The sequence below is a fragment of the Chelonia mydas genome, chromosome 4 (assembly GCF_015237465.2).
Source record: "Chelonia mydas isolate rCheMyd1 chromosome 4, rCheMyd1.pri.v2, whole genome shotgun sequence".
Lineage (NCBI taxonomy): Eukaryota > Metazoa > Chordata > Testudines > Cheloniidae > Chelonia > Chelonia mydas.
Window position 1 is genome coordinate 90,191,124 of NC_057852.1, and position 19,248 is coordinate 90,210,371.

General features: G+C 42.4%; 1 protein-coding gene across 1 annotated transcript in view; it reads left to right on the top strand.

Moving 5' to 3' along the window:
• The window catches only part of LNX1 (ligand of numb-protein X 1), a 190,323-nt gene that overhangs the window by 4,010 nt on the left and 167,065 nt on the right, over positions 1-19,248 (top strand). Inside the window, exon 2 of the mRNA XM_027833221.3 lies at positions 11,906-11,999. The gene's annotated coding sequence lies outside the window, so the exon portion shown is untranslated. The remainder of the gene's footprint in view (positions 1-11,905; positions 12,000-19,248) is intronic.

Genomic DNA, 19,248 nt, shown 5'->3' on the forward strand with positions numbered 1-19,248 from the left:
TCCTTCCAGAAATTGCCAATACTAATATATTTAAAACATTTCTTTTTCACATTAGTGTGGGTTTAAGGTAGTATAAAATGACCGGATACAGAATACCATTTTAAAAATCTACCATAAGTTAGAGGCCATATAGGCATAAAATGAGAAGAATGTGGCATCTTTAGAAAAAATTTGAAACTTCTGTTTGCACAACTAATTTATCCTTTGTACATAATAAAGAAGTTAACTGAATTTAAATTGGGATCTCTTCCATTCAGGTGGGTTTTATGTCCATCATCACAGAATTGTGTACAAACAGAAACCCATCTAATTTCTAAATATAAAAATAATGCTTACTTGTGTTTAGACTTGGCTTTCAGTCAAGATTTATGTCTATAATTAGAAGAGCAGCTGGGTAGTTGAAAACCATCAAAATGCCTTAAAGGCAGGAGGGAAAATATGTTACATTAGAAATTATTTTAAAATAACTATAGAAAATCCTTTAAAAATTCTTTATACTATTTTTTTTAAAAAAGAATGTGGCTCTGATAATTTAGGACCATGTTTTACTGGATCTGATGTCAAGGTAAAGCTCGGCCGGTATCTTTAATTTATCACACAAAAACTAACTAATCTTTATGTATATTTGTGAAGATCACAACAGGTATGAAATAATAGTGTGCTTAATAAAATATTTCTTTGTTTGTTTTATTTAAAGATAAAATGAACCTTTTAGGCCAGGTTTGAATAATAATAAAATACAAGTTTGTCGTTCCCATGCATATCCCGTGTCTTGCAGAAATACAGACAAAGGCATAAATATAAAGGTCCAAGTTCTCTGCTGGCACAATTCTGTTGACTTCAATGGAATTACGCTAGCAGAGAATTTGGCTGTAGGACTTGTTCTGGGAGAAGGTGCTCAGGTTCTGGCCAGTTGTTCAAGCATTGTGTGGCACTTTCATAGAAATCACTATCTGAAAACTTATTTGCAAAGAGGGTTAGAAATTAGTGGAAAGTTCTTGTGAATTAATGTTTTGACATTCCCCTTAAATACAAGGAAAATATTACATGTTTAGCATAATCCGTGACACCAGAACTAAGGCCATGAGCCAGGATTCAAGGCTCATTTATACCAGCTTTAAACCAACCTAATTTCAGTCACTTAAGAGTCCCTGGTTTTAAACCAGTATACTGCTTGATCCTGCACTATTTCAGTAACTGGGAGTTTTCCCTTTAACTTCAATGGACATAGGATTGGTGAGTTCAAAATCAGACCCATGTATCTTTAAGAGCTTGATCCTCACGTTATGAAATGCCTCATTGAAGGTGAGGTGTTCATTGACTCTAACGAGGCACTTGGTACCCTCACAAGATCAAGCTCTAAATACAGTAGGTGAAATCCTGGCTCCTTTAAAGTAAATGGGAGCACTGATATTTAGTTGAATGTAGCCAGGATTTCACCCAGTGAATCAGAAAAGAAACATAGTAGATGTAGGTGTTGTATTGTCACACTTCAGAGCCACTGTACCCGTATTCACAGTCCATGGTCCCTGGAGGGCACCTGAGCTAGTTCCCAGCTCTTCAGCTGTCACCTCTCTTGGGCAGAGACCCATGTCTGTGTGTGTGTCTCTCTCTCTCTCTCTGCTAATCAGGGATTTTTCAGGCTGCACAGTTCCCTGTCTATAATGTGATACTCCCAGCAAGTCAGACTGCCGAAACAGGACAGCGTCTGTGCTCTGCTTCCTCTTCGAAGGCTATGAACAACATAATTGCCAATAGGTACAAGTTACCACGCTGTCCTTTTCTAAGCAAGCACATTTATTCTTAAGGTGAAAGCCTTACAGAGAAAACATCAAAAACAATAAAAGTTCCTATATACATGATAAAAGCTTACCAGCAGTCACCCATCAGACTTATGGAGCTTCCATAGGCCAAAGTCCTTCAGTCTCTTCTCAGGAAGGATTGGTGTCCTCCTTGGACAGAGGGTTCTGGTCCATTTTCTGAATCAGAAGGAAGGCTGAGTCCATTTAAACTAAGGCTATTTGTCCAAAAGTCCTATCTTTGGCTCTTGGCCTCTGGCTCAAACTGGATTCTCCAATATATGCGAGCTTCTGTGGGTACCTCTCGGGAGGTGTTACAATTTGAGTGAATTTGCCTAATCACCCTCTACAATTCTTAGTTCCGGAAGGGCTATGGTCACTTTTCCTCATAGAATTACATGGCCCAAAATGATATACAAACTTAATATGGCAAGAACTCCCAAAGATATTGCAGGAAATTGCCATATCTGTCACAGTACACACTTATGAAAATAAGGAAATCTTACATTCTCTGTTACCTCTGGCTTGGTGTTAATTTGTTTGCCTGGCCCTCTGAGTACAGTACAAACACTTTGATTTTTTTTTCATTTGTACAATGAAATGTAATCCAGTTAATTCTTATTTCTGGTTAGTGTTAAAGAACCGTAGCAACTCCCCAAATGTGTGTCTAGTAAAAGATGGGGAAGGGTCACAGTGCACAAATCTGGTGCAATTTCTTCTTTAATGTAAATGGAGGACTCACATGCAGCTCCTCAGGCTCAGCAGCAGCTCCTCCTCTGCTACATGAGAATGCATAGGAATGGCAATTTATTTGCAATTGTATTACACAGAGTATAGACTCTCTCTCTTGATCCCATACTTGCAGCTGTAACAAAGTAAAAGCATGGGTGTGGTTGCCTGGTGGCTGGCCAAGAGGATAGAGTACAAGGGGGGAGATGAAATAACATTTACACTTACAGTAACTGTTTAAAAATGTAACTGAGTTCTGCCTAATCCTCAGAAGTCCAATTTGGGAATCCAAATTGTTAGCATTGCAAACAGCTCAACTTTTCTCACTCTGCTTTTGCAGTTATTTCCTGCCGGACAAATGTAATCACAGAGTCAAGGTGGGTGAGGTAATACCTTTTATTGGGCCAACTTCTGTTGGTGACAGAGACAAGCTTTTGAGCTTACATAGTGCTCTTAAGAGAATGTGTTCTCTTAAAAGCTCTGTGTTAGTGTGAAAGCTTGTCTCTGTCACCAACAGAAGTTGGTCCAGTAAAAGATATTATTTCACCCACTTTCTCTCTCTCATATCCTGGGACCACCAGTGCAAACAAACTTAACTACAGTAATTCTTATCATAGAGTGGGGCAGGGCATGTTCCACCACCCTTACTCATGTTCGGCAGTACCTTTCTTGGCAAATAATTGCATGGATTTCAGTGGGATTGCCCATAAGGGACTGCATAGCATGAGGAAGGAGTTACAGAATCAGGCCCATAATGTTCAACAGAAGAAATGAATGCAAATCTAAAGGAAAGTGTTCTACTTGCAACTCTAATGCCACATGCTGTAATCCCAGTAAACGTCCACAAGCCAAGCAAGGTCAGACTTGCATTGGAGAACTTCACAGAGAACACAGGTACCGCATGAGGAGGTGATTCCAAAGCTGACTTTCTTCCCTCTGAGTCAGTACTGGAACTGTACCCCAGCACCGTTTGAGTGGGACACTGCTGCTAGAGCTGCTGTCTGGCTGATGAGATATAAAATTGAGGTCTTGGATGCGTGCACTCTTCAAAGTGCCTCTTATAAGAGTGTGGGGTGTTAACCCCTGTATCCTATTAATTCCAGCTCAAGTAATTATTACATTCTGCCTACCTAAATTCCTCCTACAATATCGAGTGGCGATGATAGTATTCTTCACTTCATTTGCTAAACTGCAGTGTAGTGCTGTTATGCATGGCTGAACAGCTGATATGTTCCACCACAGAGGTGGCTTTATTTCGGTTGTGGGTGAAGTCACTACCATATATCCCTTACCTATGTTACAAGAGTGTTGTGCAGCTTAGTTACTTGAAAAGTGCTAAAGATGTGCCATGTATTATTTTACTAGGAATAACAATCACCTTAAATGTCAGTCTAAATACTTAGCATGGCTACTTAAATTCGCCATGGATTGTTGTATGAAGAACAGATGATTGACACTGAACCCAAGTAAGGCAGTGGTTATGTTGCTGGGACAGAAGGAAACACTTCGAAGAGTTTGCAGCCAGTGGGTGCAGTCTCCTTTGCTTGAAGGTACACACTTAATCAGTCAGTTCAGTCTATAGTTTAGAAGTGCTTCTGGATTCCTGGGTGGTGATAAGCTCTCACATAGCAGCATCTGCAGTTAATGCTTTCTACCATCTCTATTCCATGCTAGCAGGTGATTCATAAAGTTTAAGGCCAGAAAGGACTTAGATCATGTAGTCTGACCACATGTATATCACAGGCTATTAAATTTCACTCATACACTTATCCGTGTATTAAGCCCAATAACTTGTGTTTGGCTAAAGCATATCTTCCAGAAAGACATCCAGTCTTGATCTGAGAACATTAAGAGATCCACCACTTCCCTTAGTAGTTAATTCCTGTGGTTAATCACGTCACCTGCATGATTAAAAATGTGTGCCTTATTTCTCATTTGAATTTGTCTGGCCTCAGCTTCCAGCCAGTGGTTCCTGTTATGCCTTTCTCCACTAGATTAAAGAGCCCGTTAGTACCCAGTGCTATATCCCTGAAAAAGTACTTTTATATTATAACCAAGTCACCTCTCAGTTTTCTTTTGATATACTCAACAGACTGATCTCTTTAAGTCTCTCAGGATAACGCATTTTCTCCAGCCCTCAAATAGTTTTTGTGCCTCTTTTCTGCACCCTCTCTAATTTAGAAACATCCTCTTTAGAATGTGGACACTAGAACTCTATGCAATATTCCAGTATCAGTCTCACCAGTCCCATATACAGAGGTAAAATCACCTCCCTGTTTGTTTATACATCCAAGGATCTCATTAGCCTTTTTTGCCACAGCATAGCACAGGGAACTCATCATCATGTTCAGTTGCTTGTCCACTGTGACCCCTAAATCCTTTTCAGAGTCACTGCTTTCCAGGATAAGCACCCTATTCTGTAGTTCAAGCCTGCTTTCCTTGTTCCTGGATGGATATCATTGCATTTGGTAATATTTAAATATATTTTGTTTATTGGGTCCAGTTTACCAAACTATCCAGATTACTCTGCATAACTGCCTGGTATGACAGCTACATTCCACTGGCCCAGTGGAGCTCTCTACCATAAGAATAAATCTTGTCTGAGACCAAGCTTTCTCAGGAGCCAGTTTAAGACTATGGAATGAAGGACTACCACAAACCTCACCACCTTCTGCTCTGTAAGTGCAAGGCATGCAATTTTCAACTGCCTCCTCTAATGGAAACACAGAGTGTCATAAATATAAAGGGATATAATATAATCGATCCAGGTTTGTAGTAGAAAGAGGACTTTTATACAAGGAAACTTTCTGGTGGACACCAGGAAGACTGGCATCCTCAGAGACAGTTGGTAGTTCCAACTAAGTACTGGGTCAAGCTCTTGAGCTTAGCCCATGATCATTCTAGTGGCCATGCTGGGGTGAACAGGACCAAAGACCATTTGGGGAGGTCATTCCACTGGGAGGGAATGGGCAACGATATTTCTACTTATGTCCGGTCTTGTGAGGTATACCAAAGAGTGGGAAAACCCCAAGACCAGGTCAAAGCCCCTCTCCAGCCACTCCCCATCACTGAAGTTCCACTTCAGCAAGTAGCTGTGGATATTCTGGGTCCTTTTCTGAAAAAGACACCCAGAGGAAAGTAGTACATACTGACTTTCATGGATTTTGCCACCCGATGGCCAGAAGCAGTAGCTCTACGCAACACCAGGGCTAAAAGTGTGTGCCAGGCACTAGCAGACATTTTTGCCAGGGTAGGTTGGCCCTCCGACATCCTCACAGATGCAGGAACTAATTTCCTGGCAGGAACTATGGAAAGCCTTTGGGAAGCTCATGGGGTAAATAACTTGGTTGCCACCTCTTACCATCATCAAACAAATGGCCTGGTGGAGAAATTTAATGGAACTTTGGGGGCCATGATACGTAAATTCATAAATGAGCACTCCAATGATTGGGACCTAGTGTTGCAGCAGTTGCTCTTTGCCTACAGAGCTGTACCACGTCCCAGTTTAGAATTTTCACCATTTGAACTTGTATATGGCCGCGAGGTTAAGGGGCCATTACAGCTGGTGAAGCAGCAATGGGAGGGGTTTACACCTTCTCCAGGAACTAACATTCTGGACTTTGTAACCAACCTACAAAACACCCTCCGAACCTCTTTAGTCCTTGCTAAAGAAAACCTACAGGATGCTCAAAAAGAGCAAAAAGCCTGGTATGATAAACATGCCAGAGAGCATTCCTTCGAAGAAGGGGACCAGATCATGGTCTTCAAGGCGCTCCAGACCCATAAAATGTAAGTGTCGTGGGAAGGGCCATTCATGGTCCAGGAGCACCTGGGAGCTGTTAATTATCTCATAGCATTCCCCACCTCCATCTGAAAGCCTAAGGTGTACCATATTAATTCTCTAAAGCCCTTTTATTCCAGAGAATTAAAGGTTTGTCAGTTTACAGCCCAGGGAGGAGATGATGCTGAGTGGCCTGAAGGTGTCTACTACAAAGGGAAAAGTGCTGGTGGCATGGAAGAGGTGAACCTCTCCATGACCCTTGGGCGTATGCAGTGACAGCAAATCAAGGAGCTGTGCACTAGCTATGCTCCGACATTCTCAGCCACCCCAGGACTGACTGAACGGGCATACCACTCCATTGACACAGGTAATGCTCACCCAATTAAAGTCCAACCTTACCGGGTGTCTCCTCAAGCTAAAACTGCTATGGAACGGGAGATCCAGGATATGCTACAGATGGGGGTAATCCGCCCCTCTGGCAGTGCATGGGCATCTCGAGTGGTTCTAGTTCCCAAACCAGCTGGGGAGATACGTTTCTGCGTGGACTACCGTAAGCTAAATGCTGTAACTCGCCCAGACAACTATCCAATGCCATGCACAGATGAACTATTAGAGAAACTGGGACGGGCCCAGTTCATCTCTACCGTGGACTTAACCAAGGGGTACTGGCAGGTACCGCTAGATGAATCCGCCAAGGAAAGGTCAACCTTCACCACACATGTTGGGTTGTATGAATTTAATGTGCTCCCTTTCGGGCTCCACCCGCCACCTTCCAAAGACCTTGTAGATGGTCTCCGACCAGGATTAGGAGAATATGCAATCGCCTACCTTGAAGATGTGGCCATATTTTCGGATTTCTGGGCAGAACACTTGGAACATCTACAAAAAGTCTTCGAGCGCATAAGGGAGGCAGGACTAACTGTTAAGGCTAAGAAGTGTCAAATAAGCCTAAACAGAGTGACTTACCTTGGATACCAGGTGGGTCAAGGAACTATCAACCCCCTACAGGCCAAAGTGGATGTTATCCAAAAGTGGCCTGTCCCAAAGTCAAAGAAACAGGTCCAATCCTTCTTAGGCTTGGCTGGATATTACAGGCGATTTGTATCGCAATACAGCCAAATCGCCGCCCCACTGACAGACTTAACCAAAAAGAAACAGCCAAATGCCGTTCAGTGGACCGAAGAGTGTCAGAAGGCCTTTAACCAGCTTAAAGTGACACTCATGTCTGACCCTGTGCTAAGGGCCCCAGACTTTGACAAACTGTTCCTAGTAATCACAGATGCGTCCGAGCGTGGTGTGGGAGCAGTTTTAATGCAGGAAGGACGGGATCAAGAATTCCACCCTGTAGTGTTTCTCAGCAAGAAGCTGTCTGAGAGGGAAAGCAACTGGTCAGTCAGTGAAAAAGAATGTTATGCCATTGTCTACGCTCTGGAAAAGCTACGCCCATACGTTTGGGGATGGCATTTCCACCTGTAAACGGATCATGCTGCGCTACAGTGGCTTCATACCACCACGGGAAATAACAAAAAAACGTATTCGGTGGAGTTTAGCTCTTTAAGATTTTGATTTCGAGATACAACACATCTCAGGAGCTTCTAACAAAGTGGCTGATGCACTCTCCTGTGAAAGTTTCCCAGAATCGTCTGGTTAAAATCATCCTTGAGCTGTGAAAAATAGTTTTTATATACTTGGTAGTATATTTAGAGGTGCATGTGTCTTATTAACTCTGTTTTCTCCTAGAGCTCCAGGAAGAAATCACAGCCAGAGTTTCACCCTATCTGTGATTTTTGGGGGGGGGGGGGCGTGTCATAAATATAAAGGGAAGGGTAAACACCTTTAAATTGCTCTTGGCCAGAGGAAAAATCCTTTCACCTGTAAAGGGTTAAGAAGCTAAGATAACCTCGCTGGCACCTGACCAAAATGACCAATGAGGAGACAAGATACTTTCAAAGCTGGAGTGGGGGGGGAACAAAGTGTTCTCTCTGTGTCTGTGTGATGCTTTTGCTGGACCAGAGCAGGAATGCAGGTCAGAACTCCTGTAAAGAGTTAGTAAGCAATCTAGTTAGATATGCGTTAGATTCTGTTTTGTTTAAATGGCTGATAAAATAAGTTGTGCTGAATGGGATGTATATTCCTGTTTTTGTGTCATTTTGTAACTTAAGGTTTTCCTAGAGGGATTCTCTGTTTTTAATCTGATTACCCTGTAAAGTATTTACCATCCTGATTTTAGAGGTGATTCTTTTACTTTTTCTTTAATTAAAATTCTCTTTTAAGAACCTGATTGCTTTTTCATTGTTCTTAAGATCCAAGGGTTTGGGTTTGTGTTCACCTGTGCAAATTGGTGCGGATTTTTATCAAGCCTTCCCCAGGAAAGGGGGTGTAGGGCTTGGGGGGATATTTTGGGTGGGAGACATTTCCAAGTGGGCACTTCCCCTGTTCTTTGTGTAACGCTTTAGTGGTGGCAGCTTTTAACCTAAGCTGGTAAGAATAAGCTTGGGGGTCTTTCATGCAGGTCCCCACATCTGTACCCTAGAGTTCAGAGTGGGGAAGGAACCTTGACACAGAGGAACATACATATTTTAAAAAATCAAAACAAAAAACCTCAATAAAACCATACCAAGCACACACAATTCTCCCTCTGGGAAAAGGACGAGGGGAAAAAGTAAACCACATGTGACAGATGTCAGTCCGCATCACTTTATGCACTATAGGAAGCTGCTTACATACTATGGTGATGAAGGCAGTATAAGAATCTATAGAAGATAGTTGTTAACTTCTCTAATGCACTGTTACATTTCCCCCATTGTGGGATCACTGAAGATTGTTTATCTGAGACCCTAACGAGGCAATATCACCAGATGGTCACTATTGTATTTCTTGGAAGTATTGTGTGAGAGGATACAAGGTCTGTGATCTGGATATACTTTACCTTAAATATCAGCTTTATGAGTATGTACCAGTGTGTTTTGTTTGCCTTTACAGTGTGATTAAGTGCTTCTATTATTATGAAAATATTCTAATCAAACATAAGTTTATACCACTGAAGTGGACTAGCGTTGTTTGGATAAGAAAATCCCTTTGGAGAGGGAATAGATTGTATTTACTTTAAACTCTCCTAAAGACTACATTTTCTTTTTGTAATTCAGCATTCAATTTTTAAAGAATTTTCTGATAAAAATCTGGCATGTTCCTTGACGCCTTTAAACTAGGGTCTGAATGGTTTCTTTTCTTCACAGGCTGCTATAAAGAGCATTGGCTAAGTTTAAATGAGCCAAACAGTAAACCTTGCATGGAACATCACCATGGTGTTTAGAGTATCAAACAGTCTGAAATCTGGAAGTGATTCAGTAAACTGAGCAGCAACCTTTGATTTTTTTTTTTTTAAGGTCCATTTAATCATGTTAGTAAAGAAAACACAAGACTGTTTAGACATTCAAATCAGTGCACGTTAATTATTAGGAAAACTTCCTATCTTTATTCACTAAATAAATCCTATCCATCAACTGTGCTGACAGCATCATCTAAAATGAATGTTTAGAAGTGTATTGTTTTAATTATCAGATGGCAGCTTTAAAAGTGCGGTGTAATTCTGAAACAGATCCATTCCAAGATCAGCAACGTACACAGAATAGTTCCAATACACACTTTTTAAATATTTCAGCTCAAAATCTTCTCTTAATGACTACAGTTTCACAAGATATTCTAGTCCGAAGCCAATAGTCAAATCAAGACCCTTGTGGGTTTTTCCCAACATCTCCTGCCCCGTGCCAGACATATCCTCATCTGCCCACTAGTAGTAATATCAGAATTTGTCCATCTGTACTGAAGTGTGTGTTCTCAGGATAGTAATACTGTCATGGTTTGGGGTCACTCAGGCGAGTAAGGGGTTCAGTCAACATCTGCCTTGTAACCTGGGGTGTCTCCTGGCTGTGCAGCTTTGGTTCAGAGCTCTGACCCGAAAAGCTTATTAGCAGCCCACAAGCCTCACCCTGGTTTTGTCCACCTTGGATCCTCCTTGCAGAGTGACCTTAGTATCCTTCCAGCCCCAAATTTGCCAGAATCCTCTTACTGTGGAGAGTAGTCCCTCTCACTGGACCTATTAGTGCTAACCTAACCTGCTAGTTAGCTGCCTCTGCAGAGACTAAAACTTTACTGAACTGACATGGCACTGAAAGCAAAACAAGTTTATCAAGAAACAAGCCTAGAGTGAGTGATACAAAGTAAAAGAAATAAAGGTGGAGATGGTTACAAGCAAATAAAAGTGAAAACACCAATTTCAAACTCTAAAATATAATCTAGCAAGATACAGTCTTTGTTCAAGATGGCTTCTCACACCCACAGTCTCTTTACCAGCTTTTACTGGCCAGGATCCATCACAGAGATCATAATGCTTGATTTCTTTGTCTCCTTAAGGTGAAGAATAACGATGGAGTCTCTCTCTGTTTCTTATATCCCCAAAGGGACATCTTTCATAGATATCAGTGTTTGGAAGGGACCTCAGGAGGTCACCTAGTCCAACCCCCTGCTCAAAGCAGGACCAATCCCCAATTTTTGCCCCAGATCCCTAAATGGTCCCCTCAAGGATTGAACTCACAACCCTGGGTTTAGCAAGCCAATGCTCAAACCACTGAGCTATCCCTCCCAAATAAGGTCTTTGTCCTACAAGGCAGGAAGGCTTCCTGGGGATTCAGTCTCCTGTGTCTCTCTGATGGGCAGGAGCCAAGTTAATTTTCTGTCTCTTGAGTTCTGGCTCAGGATAACACCCCTGGTTTAGCTCGATATCTTTGTTCGTGGCTAATATATAAATTGAGGTAAACCCACATTCCTTTGTCTAGGGCAGAGCTGTTTATCACCTTTACCTAGACTAGGCTGTCTTGTTTTAAATATAACCCTTCTGCCAGGTGAAGCTGGCAGCAACCAGGGCTGGATTCAATATCTAGGGGTTCCTCTTCAACAACACAACACAGAACCGGCTCGAGCCCCCATCCAGTAACCTTGGAAAATTACTCACCACCCCTGGGCGCCTCTGAGAGGCAATACGTCTCCACTCGAAAGCACAGAGTCTGAGTGTAGAAAAGAAACCTTTTTAATGAAAGGAGGGAAGTCACCTGATATTAATTAGGGAAAATGCCACAAGCAGGATTCATAATCATAAAACTATGAGCAGGATACCTACCCCAGAGTGTGTGGGGCAGTGCTTTCTGCCTCATGTTCTTGAGTTCTACAACCAAAAGTTCCTTTTCTGTGCTCCTCTCTGCTCCCTCACTGTACCCCACTCTTGGTGGTGGTAACTACTAAGGGAACTGGAAACCCTAATTAAGCCCAAATCCCACACTTCAAGCCTGTCCCCCCCTGCTGCATCTATCATCAGTTAATGATTTATTCCCAAGAAACCAAAGAGACAGGATTAGGTACAAAACAAATAACAGTTTATTAAAGGACCCCCAATAACGATACCCAATAAGGAAACAGGAAACCCACTCGATGTTAACAATACAAACCGGCTTTAAGCCAAGAACCCAAAACCATACACCAAAGGTGAGTAAGACAAATTAAAGGTATTAACACATCACCATTCTTCTCGTGGTTTACACAGGACCCTGGACACACGGGAACTAAGGACATCACCGGGACCACAGGACGTCAAAGGACAGGAACCACGAAAACCAGGATACTCAGGACAGGATCAGGTAAGCTTTCTTCTCAATTTGCCATGTTGTCTCAGTAGGGAATAGATCTTAGCACTGGGCTGCCTCTATGATGGACAGCAGCTGTCACAAGGCACTGTAACCTTTTATCACCTTTAGTTGCCAGGCAGGATTCTCTAGGTCACCTAACCGTTTCCCGCCCAAATGTACAAAAGGCACCAATACTTCCTGCCAAAGTGCTGTGGCTAGGCAGATTATAGACAAGGGGGAACAAGAGAGAATATAATATGGAGGGTGAAGTACAATTCAAGGAGATCAACATGGCGAACTGAAATTTCCTTAAATTTGTCCTTGGTCAGTGAGGACCCAGGGTTCAGAGGTGCAACTGTGTGAGTTCACCTTCCACCCGGGGAAGAAGGCACCTTGCTTGTTTGCCATCTGAGCACTTGTTCTGGCCAGCCATCCCGCCACCCACTGATCCTTTCTGCCTGGCTGCCCCACCAGCCACTCATTGCCTCACCAGACGCTCATTCTGATCACTGTCTTGCCAGGTGCTCATTCGCCGGCCAACCGTCAGTCGCCTTCTGCTTCCACTTGCCTCTCTCCTGCGACCTCTGCACATCAGTCTTAGTGATTTTCAGCTCTTTTCAGGCTGAGCAGAAACACTGCCCCACCACAAGTGATTTCAGCTCTCATTTGACCACTTTAACATAACAAAAAGGCTCCTAACGGAGCCTCTTTAGCTCTATCTTTGAACAGTGGGAAGGGATGGGTTAAACCAGATTGGGGACCCTTAGGGAGAGTCCACCTCTCCTGGCTGGGACACCTGTCCCCACCCCTTTTACTTTTATAGAGGTCTGTCATTGGAGCCCCTGGCTTAACAAGTTCCTTTCAGCTGAGGGTGACCCCCTCAGTCGGGACAAGCTCAGCACAGTTCTGCTCTCCTTTAGTCATACAACGAAGATGATAACATTTCACTACCTCTGCATTTAATACTAAAGTGATCTGTAATCCCAATAACCAGCCAAAGCTGATCACTTGGAGCTACACAACTCCTGTCTGCTAGATACGTATGCAGAGTAAGTGTGTTCATGTAAATAAAGTTTGCTCCTGAAGTCTCCCCCATCCCAAACTAGTTATCAGGGGAGAGTTCATTCAGACCCTGCTTACATCAGCATGGTCTAATAATATAATATAGAGGGAAACTGGAACTTCACATATAAGGTTATCGCATGCATTTGACAATTATATTAATAACCAGCATGTTATTAACTTTCACATAATACCTCTCAAGGCATATTTTGCGCACAAATTATTGCAGTAGTGTAGAGGTGTGAATATAGGTGTACCTAGGGCAGTGTTTCTCAAATGCGGCCACTGTGGCCACATGCTGCCACCCAGGGCTTTTCTTGAGGCCTTAACCGTCTGGGCAGTGATTGGGGAGGTGGGGGGAAACAGCGGCCCCTCCCCTGGGACCACCAGGATGGGTTGGGCCCTGCCCCTCTCTGTAGTCACAAATGCCAGAGGAGCAGACAGCTGGTGTGAGTTCCCCACCTTCCCAGGGGTAGTGGGACTCTGGCTTCAGCCCTAGGGTGGCGGGCAGCAGGCTCTAGCTATGTGGCAGCAGGCTCCAGCCACAGGCTCTGGCACCCCAGCCACAGGGCCTGGCGAACTCCATCCCCTGATCCATCACCCCTGGCCCGCACTGCCTCCCTATCCACCTCCCCATCCAAGGCTTAATTTATCCCCCCAGCTTGCCAGGGCTGAGAAGTCTGCTGTGAAAAGTGATATTAATAAACTTACAAATATCATTTTTCACAGAAGCAAGCTTACTAGCTAGCAAGTCTAAAACAAAAATGCAACCAAAAAAAGCAAAAGAAACAAGACAAGAACATGCAAAGCACCTTATCTGTGTTTCTGTCCTGTTGTTCTACCTATGCTTTTATCCTGACTTTACCTCTAGCCATGCCCTGATATTTGCCACCTAGATACTCCACATTTATTATTGCTATAAACCATAATGAAAATGTCCTTTAAGGAAACCAAACAGGGAGGGACAGTCTTAGATTTTGAGGGGCAATGGGCTTGATAAGCCACACAGACTTTTAATACTGATTGGTTGGAGGATTTCCTTAGTTGAGGCCAGGACCATTGGCGGGGACAAGTAGACACAGAGTGTATTTCTTTGCAGCTCCATCCACAAACTTTACCCTAATGAGGCACCTGCAACCATCCCTCTTGGGACACCAGATCTTACTCCTCTAGTTCTGTAGGCTGGAGCTCTTGTCCTTCCTGCTTTTCCTCACACATAACCTTTAAAAGATTTAAAAATATCTTGCTGGCCCAATGGTATCTGTGTTGAATCCTGTTGGTTATCCCTCCATGTGGATGATCTCCTTCTCTTCCTACTGAGTCCAGGAATCTTGGGAGCTGTGGTCTCTGACCACGGGTCTTTTTTTTTTCTTCTGGCTATAACAACTGACTGTCTCCAAATTAGAGGACTTTGCTAGCTGGGCCTGCTCCAATACTTCCTTCTACCTTATCTATAGGAGAAGACAAGTTATTTCTTTGTATTGGCCCCTAATACAGGTAACTGTCTCTTTCAGGACAAACTACCAATTACTTAAGCATCCAAAAAACTATAAAAACCTGCCTAAACCGTCACTCATTCATAAAGCAGATAGACGTTGAGATAGAAGAGCAGCATGATAGCCTAGACCACTGCAGGGCTTCTCTTCTCTCTGAGTCCTTACTCCAGCCATTAATACTGTGCATGAATCAAACAAGTTATAAGTAGATGGAGAAGGAGATGGGAGAAAGTAATTATTTTTTAAGAAAGTTGAGTGGAGCAGCTGGGCATGAGCACAGCACAGAGAACCTATGCAAGTGCATACTCAGTATATGCTCACTGTTGGTGCCGAGACTAGAGTTGGTTATTCTTCCTTTACTGGGTGGGTGGAAGCATTCAGCATTTTAGACTTACCGTAGGAAGGACAGATTATAGAAGTGATATGTAAGGAAGAGTAGATTATGAAAGCTAGAGCAGCTGGCTCTCTCCTAAAAGGTACTTGTGTTTGGGAAAGGTAGTAAGGTCCAGAAACAAATTAGAAAAAAAAAATGACCTGAGCCATATTAAAAGCTAAGAAACTTATTTAAATTTGGATGTTCAAGACGGAATCACCTTTTAGCTTCACAAAGACCTCCACTCTCCACAGAACAGTAGACAACAACAGTTGCCCCATGAAACACAAGACAGAGGTATTGCATCAACAGAACAAAACCTCATTGGCTGATCAGTGATTCACGGGGCAAAGGAAACTTCTGATTAATCTCACTCAGGGTGTCAGGTACACCAAAGTACATATTTCTTGTGATCACCGTATAGCCAACACAGTAAATCTATAGAGGGAGTAAAGAATTTTCATCTCTTATTGCTAGTTTTTCTTCCCTTGTTTGCTAGTTCAGTGCAATACTACCAGTCTGGTAGCTGCATGAAGTCTTTTTAAGGGCTATTTAAGTCCTCAACTGACTGAAAGGGAAAAAAATCTGTTTCATATTTTTCCACACAATATATTATGTTTATCCTTAATATAATAATAAAAAAAACTTGCTTATAATGTGGATTGATTCAAATAAGGGAATTCTTCAAGTTTCCAGATTCACAAATAGTCCTTCCTGAGTGGTTAACTGTTCCCATGTTTATAGAAAAAAGAGAGAGAGGAAATTACAGAAGAGATTTTGAATATTATCCTACACGTTAATACCTTTTAATTCTAATAAAGGATTTCTGGAGTTCTCTTCTAAATGTCTGCATGGGAAATAAGAATTAAATTGGGAACAGTTGTGTGGAAAGAGGATTTAATCTTTAGGCTCCAATGTAGTTTGTTTGCTTTTGCCTTGTAAATCACTGAAGTTGTATCACTAACCTTGGGACTGGATCCTCAGCTATGCCATTTAACATAAAGGACCCAGAAATTCAGCTGATGTAAACTGGCATGGTTCCATTAGAACTGCACTGATGTGTATCAGATAAGTATCGTGCCCTTTATGTTTAAGGGTGTATGTATATATATATATACAGCAGAGTAAGCTCATGGTCTCTGGGACTGAAGCCCACAGGGTTGGTGTTTGTAAGCCTGGGCTTGAGCATCTGCACTGAATATTGACAGTAGGTTTAGAGTTTCTGAATATGGGTTGCTGTCACCCGCACTTATGCGTCTACACTGCACTATGCAAGCCCAAGTCAAGCCATCTTATCCCAGGCTTCCTAGTGCCTTTCCCAGCTTTAGCCAGCCTAGCCCTTTGCTTATGATGCAGCATGAGAAAACTTGACAGTCCATCCTGCTGCACTTTACAGAAGGTTGTTACTGCCTGCCAATGCATCCAGCTGAGCTGTCTTTTAGGCCCACTGGCTCCTAGCAACCGGAGCCAGTGGTTCGTTTGAAGAACTTGTCTTGCCCAGACTTCCGCTCCAATTTCAAGGAACAGGCAGAGCATCCATAAGAACATAAGAATGACTGTGCTGGGTCTGACCAAGGGTCCATCTAGCCACGTATCCTGTCTTCCAACAATGCCTGGTGTCAGATGCTTCAAAGTAATCCATCACCTGTCATCCAGTCCCAGCTTCTTGTAGTCAGAGGTTTAGGAACAGGAAGAGCAGGGGGTTGCATCCCTGATCATCTTGGCTAATAGCCATTGATAGATAAATTCATGGAGGATAGGTCCAATTCTTTTTTGAACTCAGTTATAGTTTTGGCCTTCACAACATCTCCTGGCAATGAGTTCCACATGTTGACTGTGCATTGTGTGAGGAAGTACTTCTTCTTGTTTGTTTTAAACCTGCCGCCTATTAATTTCATTGGGTGACTCCTAGTTGTTGTGTTATATGAAGGAGTCAATTACACTTCCTTGTTCACTTTCTGCACATCATTCATGATTTTATAAACCCCTGTCATATCAACCCTTAGTAGTATCTTTTCTAAGATGAGCAGTACCAGTCTTTTTAATCTCTCATCATTTTTGCTGCCCTTCTCTGTACTTTTTCCAATTCTAACATCTTTATTGATATGACGTGACCAGAAATCTTCACAGTATTCAAGGGGTGGGCATACCATGGATTTATATAGTAACATTATATTTTCTGTTCTGTTCACCTATTGGTTTCTAACATTCTGTTAATTGTTTTGAATGCTGCTGGAAGTTGAGCAGATGTTTTCAGGGAACTGTCCATGAAGATTCCAAAATCTTTGAGTGGTAACAGATCATTTAGTCCCCATAATTTTGTGTGTATAGTTGGGATTATGTTTTCCAATGTGCATTACTTTGCAGTTATCAACATTGAATTTCATTTGCCATTTTGTTGCTCAGTCACCCAGTTTTGAGAGAGCCCTTAGTTATATCCAAAGCTGATTGTGAAGACTTACAATCTTGAATAATTTTGTACCATCTGTAAACGTTGCCATTTCACTGCTTACCCCCTTTTCATTTATCCATATGTTGAACAACACAAGTCCCAGTACACATCCTTAGGAACCCCGTTATTTATCTCTCCATTGTGAAAACCAACCATTTATTCCTACCCTTTCTTTCTTATCTTTTAACCTGTTACTTATCAATGAGAAGATCTCCCCACTTATCCCATGACTGCTTATTTTGCTTAAGAATCTTCAGTGTGGGACCTCAAACACTTTCTGAAAGTGGAAATCTCACCCTTCTCCACGTTTGTTGACCCTCTCAAAGAATTCTAATAGATTGGTGAGGCATGATTTCCCTTTACAAAAGCTATGTTGACTCTTCCCCAATGTGTCGTGATCATCTATGTGCCTGATTCTGTACTTTACTGTACTTTCAACCAATTTGTCTGGTACTGATGTTAGAGTGACTGGCCTGTAATTGCTGGGATCTCCTCTAGAGTATTTTTTAAAAATAGGTGTTACATTAGGTGTCCTCCATTCAGCTGATACAGAGGATGATTTAAGCGACAGATTACATACCATAGTAAGGAGTTCTGCAGTTTCATATCTGAGTTCCTTCAGAACTCATCACTGAATACCATCTGGTCCTGGTGACTTATTACTGTTTAATTTACCAATTTGTTCCTTAATTACCTCTATTGACACCTCCATCTGGAATAGTTCCTCAGATTTGTCACCTAAAAAGAATAACTCAGCTGTGGGAATCTCCCTCACATTCTCTACAATCAAGACTGATGCAAAGAATTCATTTTGCTTCTCTGCAATGGCTTGGTCCCCCTTGAATGCTCCTTTAGCACTTTGATTATACAGTGGCTCCATAGATTGTTTGGCAGCATTCCTGCTTGTGATGTACTTAAAAAAAATTTGCTATTAATTTGAGTCTTTTGCTAGATGCTCTTCAAATTGTTTTTGACCTCTCTTATTATACTTTTACACTTGACTTGCCAACGTTTATGCTCCTTTTTATTTTCCTCACTAGGATTTGACTTCCGATTTTTAAATGATGCCTTTTTGCCTCTAGCCACCTCTTCTACTCTGTGGTTTAGCCATGGTGGTGGTTTTTTGGTCCTCTTGCTTTTGTTGTTGCTGCTGTTTGGGTTACACATATAGTTTGAGCTTCTATTATAGTGATTTTTTTAAAGTTTCCATGCAGCTTGCAGGCATTTCACTCTTATGATGGTTCCTTTTTTAATTTCTGTTTAACTAGCTTCCTCACTTTTGTGTAGTTCCCCTTTTTTTCAAGTTAAAAGTTGTCATTAGTAGTGTCTAGAATGGGATGCTGGTGAACATTTTGGTGGTACTTTCTGACCAACTGATGCCACCTGTCATGGCATGAGGAGGATGAGACAGAGGTGGCAGACTCAAACTAGCTGATGCTGTGTAGCTCCTCATGTCCCCGGTGTAGACTGAGACTTCTGGAGCAAGGCCACATGCCCAGACTGGCAAGATCACGTCATCATGCAGACCTGGGATGACCAGCAGTGACTCCAGAACTTTCCCATGAAGAAAGCTATACTTCTGGAGCTTTGTAAGCAGCTTACCCTGACCCTTTAGCATCACAACATATGCATGAGGGCAGCCATGCCAGTCCAGCTTGCTATAACCATCTGGAAGCTGGCTTCCCAAGACTGCTACTGGTCACAGGCTAACCAGTTTGGTGTTTGACAGTCAACTCTGGGAGCAGTGAGGGCAGAGGTTTTGGAGGCAATCAGGCAGTGATTTACCCAAAGGTGGTGGGCATAAGCAATATCCCTGAAGTAAATGCTTGTTTGGTGAGAATGGGGTTTCCAAATTGCACTGGTGCCATTGATGGGACT